This window comes from Ambystoma mexicanum, chromosome 6p (assembly GCF_040938575.1).
Source record: "Ambystoma mexicanum isolate Mex_15411 chromosome 6p, UKY_AmexF1_1, whole genome shotgun sequence".
NCBI lineage: Eukaryota > Metazoa > Chordata > Amphibia > Caudata > Ambystomatidae > Ambystoma > Ambystoma mexicanum.
Window position 1 is genome coordinate 1,292,328,209 of NC_090935.1, and position 20,733 is coordinate 1,292,348,941.

Below are 20,733 nucleotides of genomic sequence, written 5' to 3' on the forward strand. Positions count from 1 at the left end.
CCAGAGGGATATTAAAACTGGAAAGAGACTCCGCTTACCAGTGACTTTTAGGAAGTCTTTATAAACTTCGGGGAAGATACGCGAAAGTTTGCGAACTAACTATTAACCCACTAAATCTGCATGTGATGTGCATTCGCCAGTTGCGGTTGCAAACGTAACGTTATGCTTGCCTGTTGCGGGCCATTCAATGCCGTATTCGCTGTTGCGAGTACTTGTGAAATGCCAAAAGGTGTGAGAGGACAAAGCTAACTTTCTCCTTTTTTGTCAGGAGTTTACCGCCACCTTCAGCGATCCGATTTCGCAACACACAGTCTGCGGAGCCAGCGGGCGGAAGAAGCGCACTGGAAAACTAGAGCTAAGTGCATTAACGTGATCAAAGAATTGTGTTTGAATTTATGTTGTGGATCTTGTGGTGAAATGTAAAAGGGGCAAACACTAATGTCAAGTTGAAGCTGAATATTGAAGCCAGACTAGAATATTGTGTCTATAGAAGCCCAAGGTTGGAGCAAACTTTGTGAACGAGGTAAACAGAGTGTTGGGTACCAGTCTGAGGGGTAATGCTTGCATGAGATAAGAATGCATGAATGAATGAATGCCAAAATGTTAAAAAGCAATTACCAAAGCGGAAATAGTTCAGACTCAGAAGGTCAGAGTCAGGGAGCATCTCAACCCCAAAAAACCCTTCCCTATCCATAACCTCTCCCTAACCCTCAATCCGCTTACCCTACAGCCCCGAAACCCATCCAATCCGTGGATCCTAACCCTCTTTCCCCGTGAGGGTCGCGGTGACCTGTGTTTAAACTAATCCAGGCGCCAAGACTGTCAAGGGGAGGTAGGAGTTCTTGCTACTTCTGCATTGGGACGGACTTCGCCTTGACACTGCTGGGTGGGTGAGTGGGTGGGGGGACATGAGTGGGATATGAGTGGGGGCCTGCTGGCAGGTGCACCTCACTGCTGGGGGGTGGGTGTGCTGGGGGACATGAGTGGGGGCCTGCTGGCAGGTACCCCTCACTGTTGGGGGGTGGGGGTGCTGGGGGACATGAGTGGGGGTCTGCTGGCAGGTGCCCCTCACTGCTGGGGGGTGGGGGTGCTGGGGGGCATGAGTGGGACATGAGCGGGGGCCTGCTGGCAGGTGCCTCTCACTGCTGGGGGTGGGGGTGCTGGGGGACATGAGTGGGGGCCTGCTGGCAGGTGCCCCTCACTGCTGGGGGGTGGGGGTGGTGGGGGACATGAGTGGGACATGAGTGGGGGCCTGCTGGCAGGTGCCCCTCACTGCTGGGGCGTGGGGGTGCAGGGCGACATGAGTGGGGGCCTGCTGGCAGGTGCCCCTCACTGCTGGGGGGTGGGGGTGCTGGGGGACATGAGTGGGACATGAGTGGGGGCCTGCTGGCAGATGCCCCTCACTGCTGGGGGGTGGTGGTGCAGGGGGACATGAGTGGGGGCCTGCTGGCAGGTGCCCCTCACTGCTGGGGGGTGTGGGTGCTGGGGGACATGAGTGGGTGCCTGCTGGCAGGTGCTCCTCACTGCTGGGGGGTGGAGGTGCAGGGGGACATGAGTTGGTGATCACTAGTTGAAGGTGACATGTGTGCTGGCTGGGGGGCATGGCAAGGGATGCAGGGTAGTCCCGTGTGTTGTGGGTTGCCTGCAGGGGCCATGGATGGGGTGGAGGGCACACCTGGGAGGACCCACACTGCCAATTCACGTGCACCCCACTAGATACATGTACCCGCTCTGACAGCGGAATCGCATGTAAAACTTCCTGCGAACCCCAGTAATACACGTACCCCACACGCACAGGGCCAATCGCGTGTGAAACTTCCTGTGCACCCCAGTAATACACTTGCCCCACTCGCACAGGGCCCTTCGCGTGTGAAACTTCCCGCGAACCCCAATAATACACGTACCCCACTCGCACAGGGCCCTTCGTGTGTGAAAACTCCCACGAACCCCAGTAATACACGTACCCCACTCGCACAGGGCCCTTTCGCGTGTAAAACTTCCCGCGAACCCCAGTAATACACGTACCCCACTCGCACAAGGCCAATCACGTGTGAAACTTCCCGCGAACCCCAGTAGTACACGTACCCCACTCGCACAGGTCCCTTTGTGTGTGAAACTTCCCACGAACCCCAGTAATACACGTACCCCACTCGCACAGGACCCTTCGCGTGTGAACCTTCCCGCGAACCCCAGTAATACATGTACCCCACTCGCACAGTGCCCTTTCGCGTGCAAAACTTCCTGCGAACCCCAGTAATACACGTACCCCACTCGCACAGGGCCAATCGCGTGTGAAACTTCCTGTGCACCCCAGTAATACACTTACCCCACTCGCACAGGGCCCTTCGCGTGTGAAACTTCCCGCGAACCCCAATAATAAACGTACCCCACTCGCACAGGGCCCTTCGCGTGTGAACCTTCCCGCGAACCCCAGTAATACATGTACCCCATTCGCACAGTGCCCTTTCGCGTGCAAAACTTCCCGCGAACCCCAGTAATACACGTACCCCACTCGCACAGGGCCCTTTCGCATGTAAAACTTCCTGCGAACCCCAGTATTACATGTACCCCACTCGCACAGGGCCAATCGCGTGTGAAACTTCCCGCGAACCCCAGTAGTACACGTACCCCACTCGCACAGGTCCCTTCGTGTGTGAACCTTCCCGCGAACCCCAGTAATACATGTACCCCACTCGCACAGTGCCCTTTCGCGTGCAAAACTTCCTGCGAACCCCAGTAATACACGTACCCCACTCGCACAGGGCCAATCGTGTGTGAAACTTCCTGTGAACCCCAGTAATACATGTACCCCACTCGCACAGGGCCCTTCGCGTGTGAAACTTCCCATGCACCCCAGTAATACATGTACCCCACTCGCACAGGGCCCTTCGCGTGTGAACCTTCCCGCGAACCCCAGTAATACATGTACCCCACTCGCACAGTGCCCTTTCACGTGCAAAACTTCCCGCGAACCCCAATAATACACATACCCCACTCGCACAGGGCCCTTTCGCATGTAAAACTTCCCGCGAACCCCAGTAATACACATACCCCACTCGCACAGGGCCAATCGGGTGTGAAACTTCCCGCAAACTCCAGTAGTACACGTACCCCACTCGCACAGGTCCCTTCGTGTGTGAAACTTCCCGCGAACCCCAGTAATACATGTACCCCACTCGCACAGGACCCTTTGCGTGTGAACCTTCCCGCGAACCCCAGTAATACATGTACCCCACTCGCACAGTGCCCTTTCGCGTGCAAAACTTCCCGCGAACCCCAGTAATACACGTACCCCACTCGCACAGGGCCAATCGTGTGTGAAACTTCCCACGAACCCCAGTAATACATGTACCCCACTCGCACAGGGCCAATCGTGTGTGAAACTTTCCGCGAACCCCAGAAATACATGTACCCCACTCGCACAGGGCCCTTCGCGTGTGAAACTTCCCATGCACCCCAGTAATACATGTACCCCACTTGCACAGGGCCAATCGCGTGTGAAACTTCATGCAAACCCCAGTAATACACGTACCCCACTTTCGCACAAGGCTCTTTCGCGTGTAAAACTTTCCGTGAACCCCAGTAATACACGTAACCCACTCGCACAGGGCCAATCGCGTGTGGACGTTCCCGCGCACCCCCGAAATACACGTACCCTACTCAAGTCACGTGTGAGACTTCACGCGAACCCCAGTTATACACGTGCCCCACTCGCATTGGGCCAATTGCGTGTGAAACTTCACGCGGACGCCAGTAATACACGTTCCCTGCTTGGTGTTTGCTGTTTGGCAGCCCTGTAAACTGGTCCAGGGTTAGCGCAGCCCTTTGCGCTGGATTGGGGATTTTGATGTCTTTTCCTTGCGCTAGGGGCGTTCTTGGGGGCGTAACTGGCGCTGCTGCATGGTCGCTGGGCCACTGTGCGCCACAGCTGGTTTTGGTAGCTAGAATCCATGAATACGTTGTGCGCGGAAATGGATTTTAGCGCACGCGGCTGGCGCAGAGATTTTCAGGCGCACATTGTGCGCCAGCCGCGTGCGCCACTTGTGCGTGATATTCTATGAATTACCCCCTTGATCTATTCAACTATATAGTGGGATGCAATACCATCACAGGAATATGTGATATTGTTTGTGATTGATCATCACATAGCATGTTGTAAACTGTGGGGTGAACAATTATGCATACAGCTACCCTCAAGTGTCCATACAATGAGATTAGCATTAAATACATGGCACTAGTGTTTTCAATTATGCTTTTTGAGCATGGATTGAAAAATGGAGGGTAGAAAGTACATGAAGTGCAGAGGGACATGCCCTAGAGATATCCAGGATATCATGTTGTATGAACATGCTTTAAATGACTAGCATCCAGATATTATAGATGGAATTTAATATGGAAAATATCTATTCTACATTTTCTATGGAGCACTTTCCGGCATAAGGACTCCCATGCCAAATGATCATTGCATGGGCTCCCTACTTTTTATCCAGTGCAAGTGATGATTTTGTTAGATGTCACTGAATGTGTGACAGGTGGGCGGGTGAAAGAACTGATTCCATTTATCAGCTTCATATGAAGTTGCAGTACAAGTATTTTTTAAGTTTTGTTGAAGAGCAAGAATGTTGGCAGATTCTGGAAAGGTAAGAGGTCCTCCGGGATGGAAATTGGTGTAGAACTGATGTTCCAAGTGTCCCTTTCCATTGTGTCATAGGAGTTCCCTCTTTCCATTTTCCCATTGTACTAGGGGACCGTCATGACGGCAACCTTGTTTGATTCCAATGTCTTTCCCAGATCATACAGAGTTGGTTTCTCCGGGATAGTCTTGAGAGGATAGCTCAAGGACAATGTGCTCGCCTTGGAAGCCAGACGATAGGAGCACCACAGGTTCGATCCCTGGGTCCATGCTTAGAAACTTCTGGGTATTAAGCGTGCTATAAATAACCTATCATATCACCAGGATTTCTCCTGGGCAATGCAATGCAATGTTTTGAACTGAATTCTATATTTGTTTGGAAGCCAGTGGAAGGTTAGAAGATGTATCCTATCTTTTTAATTCTCATCAGTACCTCTTGCTGCAGCGATTCCAGCTCTCAGGAGGCAGTTTAGAATGTAATCAGGCATGGCTACACTTTGATATATCATGATGATATCATGTTGATCGCTTTTGAGTGGGAGAAACAGATAAGCAAATAGATACGTAGAAATATACTGTGTCTCACTAGAAAGTTGATCTCTTGTCCAGAGAAGAAAACGATGCTTCAGCGCTGAGATACAAAAAACCCTCTGTTGAACAATGTTTTACAATATATTTACATCTTGTAAAAGCTTATTTTGTGCACTGATTTGAAAATGTGTGCAAACAATGTTTGCTGTTCAGTCTAAGGGCTAGCTGTCTTCGGATCCATCTTGTGTTGAGTAAACATACATGTACGAATGGATACTAATCAGCTGCGCGCTGTCCCTGTGAATGCTGGTCATGGGGTGATTGTACTCACTTCTTTTTTTTTGTATCCTTTTAAGTGCTTTGAAGAAAAAGTATCTAATTCCATTTTCAAGGGAAGCTAATGTCAAGATAACTATTGATGCTAAGATCTGTGTGTTCCTCAGCTGAGATACAAGTTGTTTATTCTGTATATTGTTTTATTGAAAAAACACTTTTGACGCTTGATAAATTCACTGCTAATTAATTTACTTTTTTTTACTTTTTTATATTTATGGTTATTATGGTTTTAATTACTTATGCTTCTTTGTATTGTGTTTAATATTCCTTTATGATGTTTTTTTTTATCTTTCACAATAAAACAAATATACTGCTGTAGTGCTTTGATTTATGCTTCCAGAAAGAGTGAATGGTAATCCCAAGGTATTTTTAACATTTTATTGAAAATAGCCAGGCCTCGCATATTACTAAAAATCCCCTAGTCAAGATCTTTAGGTTAGATACTCAACCTAAGAGAAATGTGTCAGTGCTCTCAGTAAAATGGTGCATGTCACCATGCACATATTTTATATATGGTGCAATGTTGCCAACCAAAGGCTAGCCATGCAGTGAATGTTGTATTTGCCATTTACTGCAAAAAGAATTGTGTTACAATAAATGGCATATAAAAGTTTCAACCATATACATACTCACCAGCAGGTCATCTACCATGTGAATGGTACTTACCCCCTACATAACATCTCCTTGCCAATGAGAGTGGGCTAGTAGATTTTGCAAGTCTTGAGAGGGCAGGCGATCATCCCATTCAGCCAAAGGATAGTGGAGGGCTGTTGCTTACTGGTTGAGCAGATAATAAGTTCTCTTTTGTCCTTTTAGAGATGTAGTCCATTCTTGGTCATCGAATAGTCAATCGGGGTCTTGGCTTCTTGCCCACATAAGGCTACTGTTTTGTTAAGTCTGGTTTGAGTTTGCATACAATAACAGTGTCCTCACATTAGTTGCAGCAGGTAATTGCTGTCTTCTTGTTTAAGCTGAATATGTGAAGCATGTAAGAATTGCAGATGATGGGAGAGAGGCTGAAGCCCTTTAGGACAATGCTGTGGTATTCTGTAGTTTTCATTTAAAAAAAGATGCACATGAGTAGTTTTAAGTCGGCCTGCGAGAAAGAAGGAAATACATACTAAGACTGTATGTGCCAGCCCGGGCATTAGTTGGTCTGGTGTCACCTTTGTACCAAACTAATTAGATGAGTTTTCAAAATCAGATGGAAATTCAATTCCTGTTTGTGAAACTGAAAACGAATATTTCCATCCTGCCAGATAAGGCTGATCATGAGATCTCATATGCAATGTTAACATCCAATATCAACTTCTGTCTTAACAATCAAAATGCAACAATACAAACATTTATGAACACTGTTTCACATGGTATTACGAAAGTACCGCCATAAGAGTATGACATGTAAAGCCTACTTTTCTTTTAAATAGGGAAATACCAAAGTGATGAACAAAGCAGAAAAACAAGGCACTGTCGTAATCATTATGCAAAGCACGCATCTCCATCCCCATTTCCCACATGGCTAGTATAGTAGCCACTCGACAAGCATTATTCAAGACAAAATACTTAGTGTGAAACATGAACTTCCGATTTCAGCTTTACCTTCATGACTTCCTAACAATAATTTCAGATTCAGCAAAACATCTTATTAACAGTCCAAAGGCACTTTGATGGGTGCATTGTGTGCCAGAAACACAAAAATCATTATGCAATGGGTAAAGGAGGCATTCGTTTAGCACGCACAAACACGGAGCAGTGGACTTTTTGCATAGACCTTCTTTAGCAATGGTGAGATTCTGGAATGGCAAAAGAAGATAAGTGAAATCAGTATTTATTTCATTTTCTGAAGACAATGAAACCCACAGTCAAATGTGTGTTTAATATAGGACCCAGCATGTTCATTTATTTGGATATTTCATTTTAAATTTCCAACAACTTTATTAGGTTGTCTTTGCCCAAAGAGACAGCGGATAGGAACTCAGTGCTCCATACCAAATCAATGTCCCAAATGCATTAATTCGATGAGAAAACAATAAAAAAAGAATCGCATATAAAGATCAATTGGCAACTAAAACATTAAAATGGCATCACACGAACATTTGAACAAGTAAATAGGGGAACATTATTGCAAACATCACTGCTAAATGTACCGCAAATATCCCAAGACACTAACACAATCTCTACAAAACGCATCAACAGAAAATGATACATTGTACATGAGCACAAAGGACCAGTGCAAAAGCACTCAATTACGGCTTATCCTTTTATTTTTAATCTGTTATACCCTGACAGAACATATGAACCCATCAACTGTTAAACAATACGTTATTCATATGCCAATCAAAACGACTTAGCTAAGAAACTCTCGACAGTCGATGCATTGAGAAGGGAAGATACACAGCAACATCTGAGCTTCATGCCATAAAGATCGGAACATATATGTGTCTGAATTGTGCTAGATGTGGGAACATTATTAAAGGGAAAACAGATAAATGAACAGAACTATTCAACATGCAGTATTGAATAGGCGGTGTTTACATTGAGATGTCCACGCAAAAGACCCGCGTTTGGCAAACCATGAGCACTTCAAAGACAGGCCCATCGAACACATCAACGGTATTTGAAATGATGACCACATTTGTTTTATTTAGATTGGAGATATTTGTGATTCCGGTTGTCATGTTTTCATTGTTTTCTGGGTGCATTTTGTAACATGGACCCATTGGTTGGGTAAAGGCCTTTGTGATACGGTTTCCTCTTTGTCTAAGAGATGGGAAATCAGTTACTCGTGTATAAAAGGGCGAGGGGCTCATTTCCACAAGAGCTGGAACGCCAGTGGAAGACATTACGGCTTTGTGTAAGGCTTGTATGCCTTCAATTGATGCCACAGCTCATTTACAATCCTTTGTATGGTGGAGAGGGGGGGCCTAACACAACTTGCCAATCTGCTGGCATGCATTTTTCATGCGGGTGAAATGCTCGGGATCACTATGGAGCCCGTCGGCTTTATGCAGCATCATAAAGCAGGTGGACTCCATAGGGAAACATTATACATGCTGCAGCAGCGCTTACACTTAGAGTGAAATGCAGTCTTTACTCATTTGCACAGTGGAGTGCACATCTGCATTTATTTTTTCAGGATATGTTATGATTTTCTTGGGCATAACTTGTCCAGGTGTTCAATAGCCATTTGTTTGGATTTCTTCGTTTTGGATTTTTCAAGTGCCACACATTTTTTCCTTTGTTGGTGTTAAGGTCTGCGAGTAGGTTGCATTGTCTGATTAATTTCTGAACTCTCTTAGTCATGGGAATAGCTGGCCAATTTGGTTGAGGATAAACTAAACCACCCACAGTGTGGGTGGTCTGTGGTCCTGTAAATCGCTTAAACATTTCTGGGCCTCATTACAAGTTGCCCGGTCCGATGAAAATGCCGGAAAATTTGCTGGTAATATCGGCAACAGCATGTTTACCAGTCCGGGGGAAACCTGAGTTTGCCGGTGGAAGGCTGTGATCTACTGGCAAGCCTGAACTGCCAGTAGATCATGCCCCTACTGGCAAAGAAATGCCAGAATCACTGGCACAGGGACTACCGGTGCAGGTCATTCCAGCAATCCCATCCTGTGGAGTCCTGTGGGACTTCATGGAATGGGAATTTACTGCCATCTCCGCCGCCTGCAATATCCCGGTAATACCGGGATATCAGGTGGCAGAGATGGTAGGGGAAGTTTCCGGCATCTAGACGGAATTACGTGTGGCATACTGGGAAACTTGTAAGGAGCCTTGTGTCTTGAGAGGAAGGGCAGTATTCTACCATCTTTCACAGGGCCCTATAACATACACTCATTGGCCTCGTATGGGCTAACAGACAAAGTGCAGTTTGACATGTTAAACCGTTTTTATATTTCCAGTGCTCCTGCAACAGAAATAGAAAAATAAAATATTCATGGTGTGCTGCAGAGAGGGAGGCCAAGGGGAAGGTTATTTGTGAAAATGTTCCCAGGAAAATGTAGTCATGTGAAAATGTAGTCAGCAAAAAGTAATTTTCAAAAATGTAGTCATTCAATTCAGTCAAAAAAATGTATTTTTAAATACACAAAAGTACAAGGTTGTAACTCTAAATATGGCCCAAACCTCTAATGGAACTTCCACAGTAACCCTAACTGCATTTCCAAACGTTCTCCTAATTCTAATTGCAACCCTAGTCTACCCTGAACCTTTAGAGAACCCTGACCCTTCAGTGTACTAATGCATTTTAGTTGCATGTCACTCAATACAAAATAAGTAGTATATGAAAAGAGACTCTATCTCCAACCCCATCACTAGCTCACCACATATTAAATAGCCCTTGCCCTAACCCAAACCCTTGCTCTAGGTGTAACCTTACCCTCACCCTAACTATGACTTACCCTAATCCTTACTTTTCCCTAACCATTCGAATGTTTCTAACCAGTACCTTATGCCAACATCACCAGGCCTCTCCACCCCTATACCTTTCTTTAACACTTACCCAAACCATCACTCTATTAGCCCTGGCCTTAAAATATTCCCAACGCTAACATTAACCCTGACATTTTATCTACCCTAACAAATAACCAAACACCAACATCTTTACGCTAACCCCTACCCTTACCCTAACCACTATTTTAACCATAAACCAATCACAAGCCTGGCATGGGGCATACGGGTGCTTTGGGGGGATTGTGGGCTGGTTATCATCCGAAAAGGTGACCTGCGACTAGTCACTGATTTAAAACATTGGGGTGTGTGGTCCGTAAATATTCTCAAGGCACCATTGGTTAGGTTTGTCCGGCCTTATTCATGGGAGTGTGCCTTGAAATTGTTTGGGAGAGTGATGCTTGGGGTAAGGCTCTTTAGTTGATTTGCATTGTGTTCTTCCCATGGGAGAGAAGAAGGAGCTTCTCTGATGAAATGTTATTGGACAATAGCCCATTCAGTGTATATTCAGCTGTGTGGATGGATCCTCACACTAGTTGTTTGAGGTGTAGGGCTTCTAGGTTTGCTGACAAGCACCTTGCTGAAGAATACCATTTCCTTTCCTGAAATAAATTGAAGTCATCCAGAATAGTACCTGTTCTTAGAGTGCGTTAGTAGATCAGTACAGCAATGTGTGCCAATGTCTGGATGATGCCACATTGCACCAGTAGGGCTTCAAATTCTAGAAGTCAGTGAGTAGTATTTTCCTATGTAAATATTATTGTTTGTTTAATGGCACTCCCCCTTTCTGTCCACTTTCTTTACAGTATTGCTTATGAAACCCACTTTGAAGTATGATGGAATTCACCCATGTAAGAGCATAATCATCCATCTAACAGGTATATGTGAGGAAGAGGAGGTAGGTGGTGTCTTTCACAAGATGTTAGAACATTGTATGGAATTCATGAGGAGGCAGATGATTTGTTTGATTTTGTTCCATGTGGGCCATGTCTTCGGGTGCTCTTGTGTGGATTCAGTTCTGTTATGCAGTTTCTTTCTGTTGGCTTTGTGATCAGCGAACCCTGAACACCAGCCAGGGGGGAGATTGGGAGGAGATTGTACCATATGTGTGACAGGTGGCTAGTGAGGCTGTATCATGGGGAACGATTTACATTTTCATGATTTCCTCACTGCAACTAGGGAAGGTAGAAATGAAGCCATGTTATGAAGTGTTGGGGCATTATAGATACCTATAGTATATTCAGGTGGGGCCTAGTGGGTTGCGATAGAATGGGTCATTCTATCAGGAAAATAGAATTGGTAAATTTAATGAGAATTATCAGAGAGACTGTATGGTTGCTCATGGGAGAGTGAAAGGATGGAGGTAGGGTTCGATTTCAAAGGAATTGTGGGAGTAAAATACATGGGACCTGGAGTCTGTTGGTGAATTGTATGGGGAGAATGGGTATGATGGGGATGATGATACTCAGAAGCATGATGAGGGTGGGCTAGAACACTTATTGGGAGAGGTGGTACTATGCGGGTTGGACATGAGCATGTCACAAGCAACCATAAATCACATGCAGAAATAACAGTTTCTCATGTTAATAGGGTGCATAAATAGTAGATGCACCGATCACTAATTTCATGCATACAGCTGCCAAGGTTACCAGTGACTGCACATACAGTTGCACAGGTAACTGACCAACAAACTACAGTTGCAAAAGTTACTAAATCCTGAACAAAACATGTGCATGATCACTAATTACCAAGATAACAGTTCAATAGCTCATCAGAGATGGAAAATACAGATGCACACGTCAGTAAATATGAGTTATGGGCAAAACAGTTAGAGGATAATTTGAACCACCCATATTGTGGGTGGGTTGCAGTCCGCAAACAGGTTTCAAATTAATTTGGAGGTTCATGCAGAAAATGACAATGTCATGCAGGGGTAAAACAATTAGAGCCCTGCAATGCAGTGCAGGCTGTTGCCCCCCTCCCCCCACAGGCACCTATACTATACTTCACTGTCTTACAGGATGATTTTCAGGGCTATTAAATACATGATATGCCTAAACCATCTCTTGGTGCCTATGGTGGCCCTGTGGAAAAAAGGGTAGAGGGTGCTTTAAAGGGTGGGGGTGAGCAGGGATGCACCCCGAAACGTGTCCTATAAACATTGATGGCCCACTGAACATTTAGATCTATGAGCTGAAATGCATGATTGTTCACTTTTGCGGGGCTTTCACCTGACCTCATTACGAGTGCAATACAAAAGATTTATGCAAGTTACTAGTTACCACAAAACAGTTGCACTTTTCACTAATCACCACAAATACATGTGCATAGCACAGCTCAATAGTAACCACAGGTGTAGTTTCATTAGTCACTAGCAACCATAAATACAGTTGCATGGGTAATATTTGGCCAGATGGAAAGAATGCTTAAGTAGAGTGCATTGGGCTGAGTCACGTTTCAATTTAGCACATAGAACAAAGGTGTTTTAAGTACCAGGAAAGAGACAGTGTTTGCCATTTTTGGGTAGGGGTGACCAGAGGGAGCCAGGTTCGCCTAGCTTCCAGAAGGACTGGATACTTAGGAGGGTTATACATAGGCAGCTTGCAGAAGGGGCATCTAGGTGTCTCCCAAATTAACCAATGACGTGGTGCCCATGCAACATTCTGCATACAGTATATTTCCACACTAGAGTTTAGAAAGGCTTATTACAAAGTGGCATGCACCACAAGTGCGCTAACACAATTGCTGGATCAATAGGAATTGCATGCTGGTTGCCAAATTTGAAGGAGAATCAATACTGAGAGTGCAGTGCCATTAAAATGTCAGGAGGGGCTCTGACGTCAAGGGCATAGGAGTCTTCGTAGGACACAGCATGGGAAATACGGTGAAGCATACAATGAGTGTTTGTATAGAAAGACTAGCATACACTGGAGAGCAACGAATTGCCACCCCTGGGCCCACTAATATGTTAACTGTGAGTGTTTACCTAACCGGCTATGACTCCAGGAATAAACTAACGCCCTATTCCTGGACTGCACCAATCCATTGTATGGTGCGTCAGGTGGAAGTTGGTGGGCTACTATGCATCTGGCAATGCACTTTGCAAGGCTCACATGTTTTACCAGAGCAATATCATTACTGTTAAGGTTTGTCATAAGTTTTATTTTATGCATATAATGTGAACAGCTCTAAACTTCCAGCCAGCAAACAAAGCCTGTAGCCGCACATGATACATTCCTCTTAACTTTGACAGTGATGCATTTCACAAATGTCTGTTGAGAAATATTAAGTTTGCCAGCATTCTCCTCTTAAACACTAAATTGGAAATATACAGAACTTTTCTGAAACTTTCCCAAATGCATTCTGGGGCTAATGTGTTCACTGGAAACGTACAGGGTAATTCATAAAATTTCGGCCAAAAGTGGCGCACGCGGCTGGCGCACAGTGTGCGCGTGCGAATGTCTGCGCCAGCCGCGTGCGCTAAAATCGATATCCGCGCACAGTGTATTCATGGATTTTAGCCTCCAAAACCAGCCGTGGTGCAGAGTGGCGCAGCGACCCTGCAGCAGCGCCAGTTACGCCCCCAAGAACGCCCTCGCTTAAGGAAAAGCCATCAAAATTCCCAATTCAGTGCAAAGGGCTGCGCTAACCCTGGACAAGCATACAGGGCTGGCAAACAGCAAACGCCGAGCGGGGAACGTCTATTACTGGGGTGCGCGGGAAGTTCAACACGTGATTTCAGCAGTGCACGTGTATTTCTGGGGTGTGGGGAAGTTTAACACGCGATTTCAGCAGGGTACGTGTATTACAGGGGTGCGCGGGAACTTTTACACGTGATTCCAGCAGGGTACGTGTATTACAGGGGTGCGCGGGAAGTTCCACACGCGATTACAGCAGGGTACGTGTATTACAGGGTGCGCAGGAAGTTCCAAACGCGATTTCAGCAGGGTACGTGTATTTCTGGGGTGCGGGGAAGTTTCACACGCGATTTCAGCAGGGTACGTGTATTACAGGGGTGTGCGGGAAGTCCCACACACGATTTCAGCAGCGTACGTGTATTTCTGGGCTGCAGGGAAGTTTCACACGCGATTTCAGCAGGGTACGTGTATTACAGGGGTGCGCGGGAAGTTCCACACGCGATTACAGCAGGGCACGTGTATTTCTGGTGTGCGGGGAAGTTTAAAATGCGATTTCAGCAGGGTACGTGTATTACAGGGGTGCGCGGGAAGTTCCACACGCGATTACAGCAGGGCACGTGTATTTCTGGTGTGCGGGGAAGTTTAACATGCGATTTCAGCAGGGTACGTGTATTACAGGAGTGCGCGGGAAGTTCCACACGCAATTTCAGCAGGGTACGTGGATTTCTGGGGTGTGGGGAAGTTTTACACGCAATTTCAGCAGGGTACGTGTATTACAGGGGTGCACGGGAAGTTCCACACGTATTTTCAGCAGGGTACATGTATTACGGGGGTGCAGGGAAGTTTTAAATACGATTCCAGCAGGGTACGTGTATTACAGGGGTGCACGGGAAGTACCACAAGCGATTTCAGCAGTGTTCGTGTATTACTGGGGTGCGCAGGAAGTTCCACACGCGATTTCAGTAGGGTACGTGTATTACTGGGGTGCGGGGGAGTCCTACACGTGAATTGGCAGTGTGGGTCCTCCCAGGTGTTCCCTCGCGATAGGTCCTGTGCAAGTGGGGTACGTGTATTTCGGGGGTGCAGGGGAGTCCTACACGTGAATTGGCAGTGTGGGTCCTCCCAGGTGTTCCCTCTACACCCTCCATGTCCCCTGCAGGCAGACCACACCACAGGGGACTACCCTGCACCCCTGGTCATGTCCCGCAGGCAGCCCATCCACCATGGGCATGCCCCCCAGCCAAGCCACATGTCACCTTGCACTAGTGATCACCAACGCATTACCCCCTTGGACCCCCACCCCACAGCAGTGCAGGGCACCTGCCAGCAGGCCCCCACTCATGTCCCCCAGCACCTCCACCCCCCAAACAGTGCAGGGCACCTGCCAGCAGGCCCCCACTCATGTCCCCTTGCACCCCCACCCCCAAGCAGTGCAGGGCACCTGCCAGCAGGCCCCCACTCATTTACCACTCATGTCCCCTTGCACCCCCATCCCCAGCAGTGCAGGGCACCTGCCAGCAGGCACCCACTCATGTCCCCTTGCACCCCCACCCCCAGCAGTGTAGGGCACCTGCCAGCAGGCCCCCACTCATGTCCCACTCATGCCCCCCTGCACCGCCACCCCCCCAGCAGTGCGGGGCACCTGCCAGCAGGCCCCCACTCATGTCCCACTCATGTCCCCCTGCACCCCGACCCCCCAGCAGTCATGGGGCACCTGCCAGCAGGCCCCCACTCATGACCCCTTGCACACCCAACCCCCAGCAGTGCGGGGCACCTGCCAGCAGGCCCCCACTCATGTCCCCTTGCACACCCACCCCCCAGCAGTGCGGGGCACCTGCCAGCAGGCCCCCACTCATGTCCCCTTGCACCCCCACCCCCCAGCACTGAGGGGCACCTGCCAGCAGGCCCCCACTCATGTCCCCTTGCACACCTACCCCCCAGCAGTGCGGGCCACCTGCCAGCAGGCCCCCACTCATGTCCCCTTGCACCCCCACCCCCCAGCACTGAGTGGCACCTGCCTGCAGGCCCCCACTCATGTCTACTTGCACTCCCACCCCCCAGCAGTGCAGGGCACCTGCCATCAGGCCCCCACTCATGTCCCACTCATGTCCCCTGGCACCCCCACCCCCAGCACAGAGGGGCACCTGCCAACAGGCCCCCACACATGTCTCCTGCACCCCTACCCCCCAGCAGTGCGGGGCTCCTGCCAGCAGGCCCCGACACATGTCCCCCAGCTAACACGTCATCACAATCTAGATCCCTGGCCCTTATGGCCAGCCTCCGCATGCCAAAGACCCACCCAAGTATTGCATCCACCCACATAGAAATGCAAATTACATGATACAACCCCAATGGCAAGTATGTAAATGAACACATGTCTGTCACACACACACAATGGGTGCAAGTGAATGTCAAAACCCATATCATGACATGCATGAAAATGGAAGTATAAAAAAATATATATTAAAGATAACATGAACGTAAATCAAATTAAACACACAACAATGGGAATAACAAAATAAATGGTCCATGTCCGATAAATCATGAAAATCAAGAAAACACAAGCAAAAGAAATCCAAAAAGAAATGTTGTCCAAAGTCACAGTTCAAAAAATAAAATCCAAGGGAAAATAAAAAGTAAAAACCATTGCTCCATGGTGAACACAAAAAAAATATCAAAAAAGATGAATCCAATGTAAAACTATGTACAATATAAGAATCCAGGGTCAATGAGCCCAACTTAAGAAATGAAACCTACCAAAAACTACTACCTAATAAAAAAACTATATACAAAAATGTGGTCCATTGTCCAAGCGGTCCAAAATAAAGAAAAAACCAAAGGAAACCCAATACTAACTAACTAACTATTTACAAGGACAGCGGGCAAGTCCAACGGCTCACATGTTGATGTTCCGGGCCAGGGCATCATCGAACTCCTGCTCGATGTCCCAGAGGTGGTCCTCTTCCATGGCCCCGAGGGTTTGCAGGGACGATGACATCTGTAACTCTAGGTCCCTGCGAATGGCCTCGAGGCACTCGGCCCGCCTCAGGGCACTACGCATTGAGTTCTCCGCCCTGACCATCGTGAGCCGTGCCTCTTCCGCCCGCTGCCGCTCCGCATCTATCGCATGGCCCAACCGCTGCCACACGGAAGACACTTCCCATCCAGGGTCCTCCTGCCCTCCGGCCGATGCCTGCCCCTCCGATGTTGATGGCCTTGAGCCATCATGGCTCCCACCTACAGCCTGCTCCTGCTGCTGCTGCTGCTGTCCATGTGCCCTGTCCGATGGTGCCTGCACATCCTCCATCTGCTGGTCTCCAGTTGTGGTGTCCACCCCTGCTGGACCGCCAACTCCCGACTGTGGCAGGGATGGGATCTCCACCAAGCTGGCTGTGTTGGTCAGGCCAGGTCCACAGGGGGCCCTGGTGGAATCTGGGCCGGAAGACGATGTGGAGAACGACTCGTGCACAGCCTCCACAGAGGAGGAGAGGTCCGCCAGAGTGCGTGACACATGTAGGAACCCACCGACCAAGGCCCCTCCCAGCAGTGCCACGTCACGACGCTGCTCTTCGTGTGCGTTCTCCGCCCAAGAAGAACGCACGTCATCACGAATGACACGCATGTGCAACGTGACACCCACCAGGACGGATACCATACGGTCGCGGGACCCTTCGCCCGCAGGTAGTGGAGAGGCAGGTGATAATGCACTCTCCCCTACCTGCGGACGGGCCTGGGACAGGGCCTCCCTGCTGGTGGATGATGGTGCAGTCACAGGGTCAAGGACAGCGACATGCATAGGCCCCTCCGCGGTGACCTGTGCTGCCTCCTGACCCTGGCCCTGGACTGCACCACTTGCACCAGTGGTACTACCCACACCAGGCCCCATGTGCGGCTCAGTAGTGGGCTCCTGCCCCTCTGTGGAGACCACCAACCTGGATGTCTCCACACCGTCTTCCGCCATTGGAAGCCCCTGTGGGGGCTCACCCGGCCCTTCCGCCACAGCCGTTGTGGCAGACGCAGCACCAGCCCCCTCACTCCCGGATGATGGTAATTCCTGGGAGGGTGGCTGGGCCTTGCGTCGCCGCCCAGTGGAGGCACCCCCGCCGCTTGGCTCCACAGCGCCATCTCCGCCCTCTTCTTCACTTGACGCTGTGTAGAGGGAGACATAGAACACAAGCAGGAAGCAAGAACACATGAGTGGCACTGTCAAATGTCACTTCCATCCTGTCATTCCACAACACATGGGTGAATGCACACAACACACATGCAGAAACAGTCCTGGCGCCTGCAATCAACATCAACATCCATGTAGAAGGGCCCCTGTAAACCAAGATGTTGCCTTCAAAGTCACATGCATCCATGGCGTTTCAAAGTCACAGACTTCTCAGGCACACACACACACATGTGCACCATACATGTACATGACATCAGCACCCAATCCTCACCCCCCTCCATGTCCAGGAACAGAGACAGCCATGCTTTCATGTGTGCATTCCACATAGAGCTCCCAATGTTGCATTAAAACACATGCACCAACCATGTGGTTCACACATAACCGGTCTCACATGCATGACCATGATGTCCCTGTACACACACATCCATACATGGCCTATGTCACACATACAGGCAAGCATCAGACTACCAGCACACGGCAACATGCCCTGTCTCACACAGCAATGCTTGGCCACTTACCGCTCAACTCCAGACGGGTCTGCCTCCGAAGGATCTGGGCGTGGAGCGCTGGGCCTACGCGTTCCAGGACTCTCATCTGGATGGTACTCATGCATGCCCGGCCCCCCTCTGCGAGGCGCCGGGCCTTGTGGAGGGTCCTGGACCTGAAGTCCTCCCAGTGCTTCTTGACGTGCTTGATGTCGCGGGTTGCCACCCCCTCCGCATTGATGGCAACCACTACGTCGTCCCAGATCCTCTCCCGTCCTTCCTTGTTGGCGCATGATGTTCCGAAGAGGGCATCATAATGCCCCAGGACATGCTCCACCAGGACACCAACTTCGGTGGCAGTGAAACTAGTGGCCCTCTGCCTCTCTGGCTGGGGGTTGCCAGTGGTGCCAGATGGAGATGTGCCCGACATGGCAACCCCAGAGGCAGGAGTGGGTGGGCAACTGGGTCCTGGGGCTGGGCTGTGGAGCGATGGAATCCCAGTCTGGAGTCTTCTGGGGACTATCCCGCACCCCTGGTCATGTCCCGCAGGCAGCCCATCCACCATGGCCATGCACCCCAGACAAGCCACCTGTACGCTTGCACCACTGATCACCAAATCATGTCCCCCTGCACCCCCAACCCCCCAGCAGTCAGGGGCACCTGCCAGCAGGCCCCCACTCATGTCCCCTTGCACCCCCACCCCCCAGCAGTGCAGGGCACCTGCCAGCAGGCCCCCACTCATGTCCCCTTGCACACCCACCCCCCAGCACTGAGGGGCACATGCCTGCAGGCCCCCTCTCATGTCCCACTCATGTCCCCTTGCACTCCCTTCCCCAGCAGTGCGGGGCACCTGCCAGCAGGCCCCCACTCATGTCCCCCTGCCTCCAGGTCATGACGATCCTCAATCATGGCCCTTATGGCCAGCTTCCCCAGACCAAAGACCCTACCAAGTATTGCATCCACCCACATTGAATAGGCAATTACATGATACATCCGCAATGGCAAGTATGTAAATGAACAATTGTCCGTCACACACACACAATGGTTGCAAGTGAATGTGAGAACCCATATCATGACATGCATGAAACCAATGAGATAATACCACACATGGAAGTATGAAGAAAATAATGTATTAAAAGCAACATGAATGGAATTAAAATCAAACAAACAACAATGGGAATAAAAAAAAAAGCTGCATGTCCGTAAAATAATGAAAAACAAGAAATCATAATCCAAAGGAAAGGTGTCCAAAGTCACAGTCCTACAAAGCAAATCCAAGGGAAAAACAAAAGTGAAAACCATTGCTCCATGGGGAAATCAAAAAATAAAAAGATGAATCCAATAGTGAACTATATACAGATGAACAATCCAGGGTCCATAATCCCAACTGAAGAATGAAACCTATAAAAAATACTACCTAATGAAAAACTATATACAGAAACGTGGTGCATTGTCCAAGTGCAACCAAAATAAAGAAAAAACCAAAGGAAACCTAACACTTTCTAACTATTTACAAGGGCAGCGGGCAAGTCCAACGGCTCACATGTTGATGTCCCGGGCCAGGGCATCATCGAACTCCTGCTCGATGTCCCGGAGGCGGTCCTCTTCCATGGCCCCGAGGGTTTGCAGGGACGATGACATCTGGAACTCCAGGTCCCTGCGAATGGCCTCGAGGCACTCGGCCCACCTCAGGGCCCTACGCATGGAGGTCTCCGTCCTGATCATCGTGAGCCGTGCCTCTTCCGCCCGCTGCCGCTCCGCATCTATCACATGGCCCAACCGCTGCCACACGGAAGACACTTCCCGTCCAGGGTCCTCCTGCCCTCCGGCCGATGCCTGCCCCTCTGATGATGAAGGCCCCGAGCCATCATGGCTCCCACCTTGTTGCTGCTGCTGCTGTGCCGCTGCCTGTGCCCTGGCTCCTGCTGCCTGCACATCCTCCTCCAGCTGGGGTGCAGTTGTTGAGGTGGCCACCCCTGCTGGACGTCCGACTCCCGACTGTGGCAGGGATGTGTCCTCCACCAACCTGGCCGCAGGGTCAGAGGCAGTGTCATGATGCCTACCTCCAAGGAGCCAGGTCCGACCCAGCAACCCCAAAGGCAGGCATCATGTCCCCCAGGGAAGTGCCAGCGGGCCCAAGCTGGGGCCCTTTGGACACAGTCCTGGCGCCTTAGGCGCCAGGCTCAGGTTGGACCCCTGTCCTGGCGCCTTAGGCGCCAGGCTCATAAAGCTAGACATGTGTTCAAGTGTTTTAAGGTGCACTTACCTGATGCAGACCATGCTGCTACATCCAGGCCCTCTTGAGGCCTGAATGGAACTACTTTACCTGTGGACCTACTTTCCCCTGGGTGTGGTCGGGGAAGGATACATACCTGATCGGTGGAAGGATACATACCTGGAACTTCTTCCAAAGCTATTTAAACCACGCCCGATCAGCAACTCACGCTTCGCGTTGTTCTGCTCCTCGCAGCTGGACGCTCACCG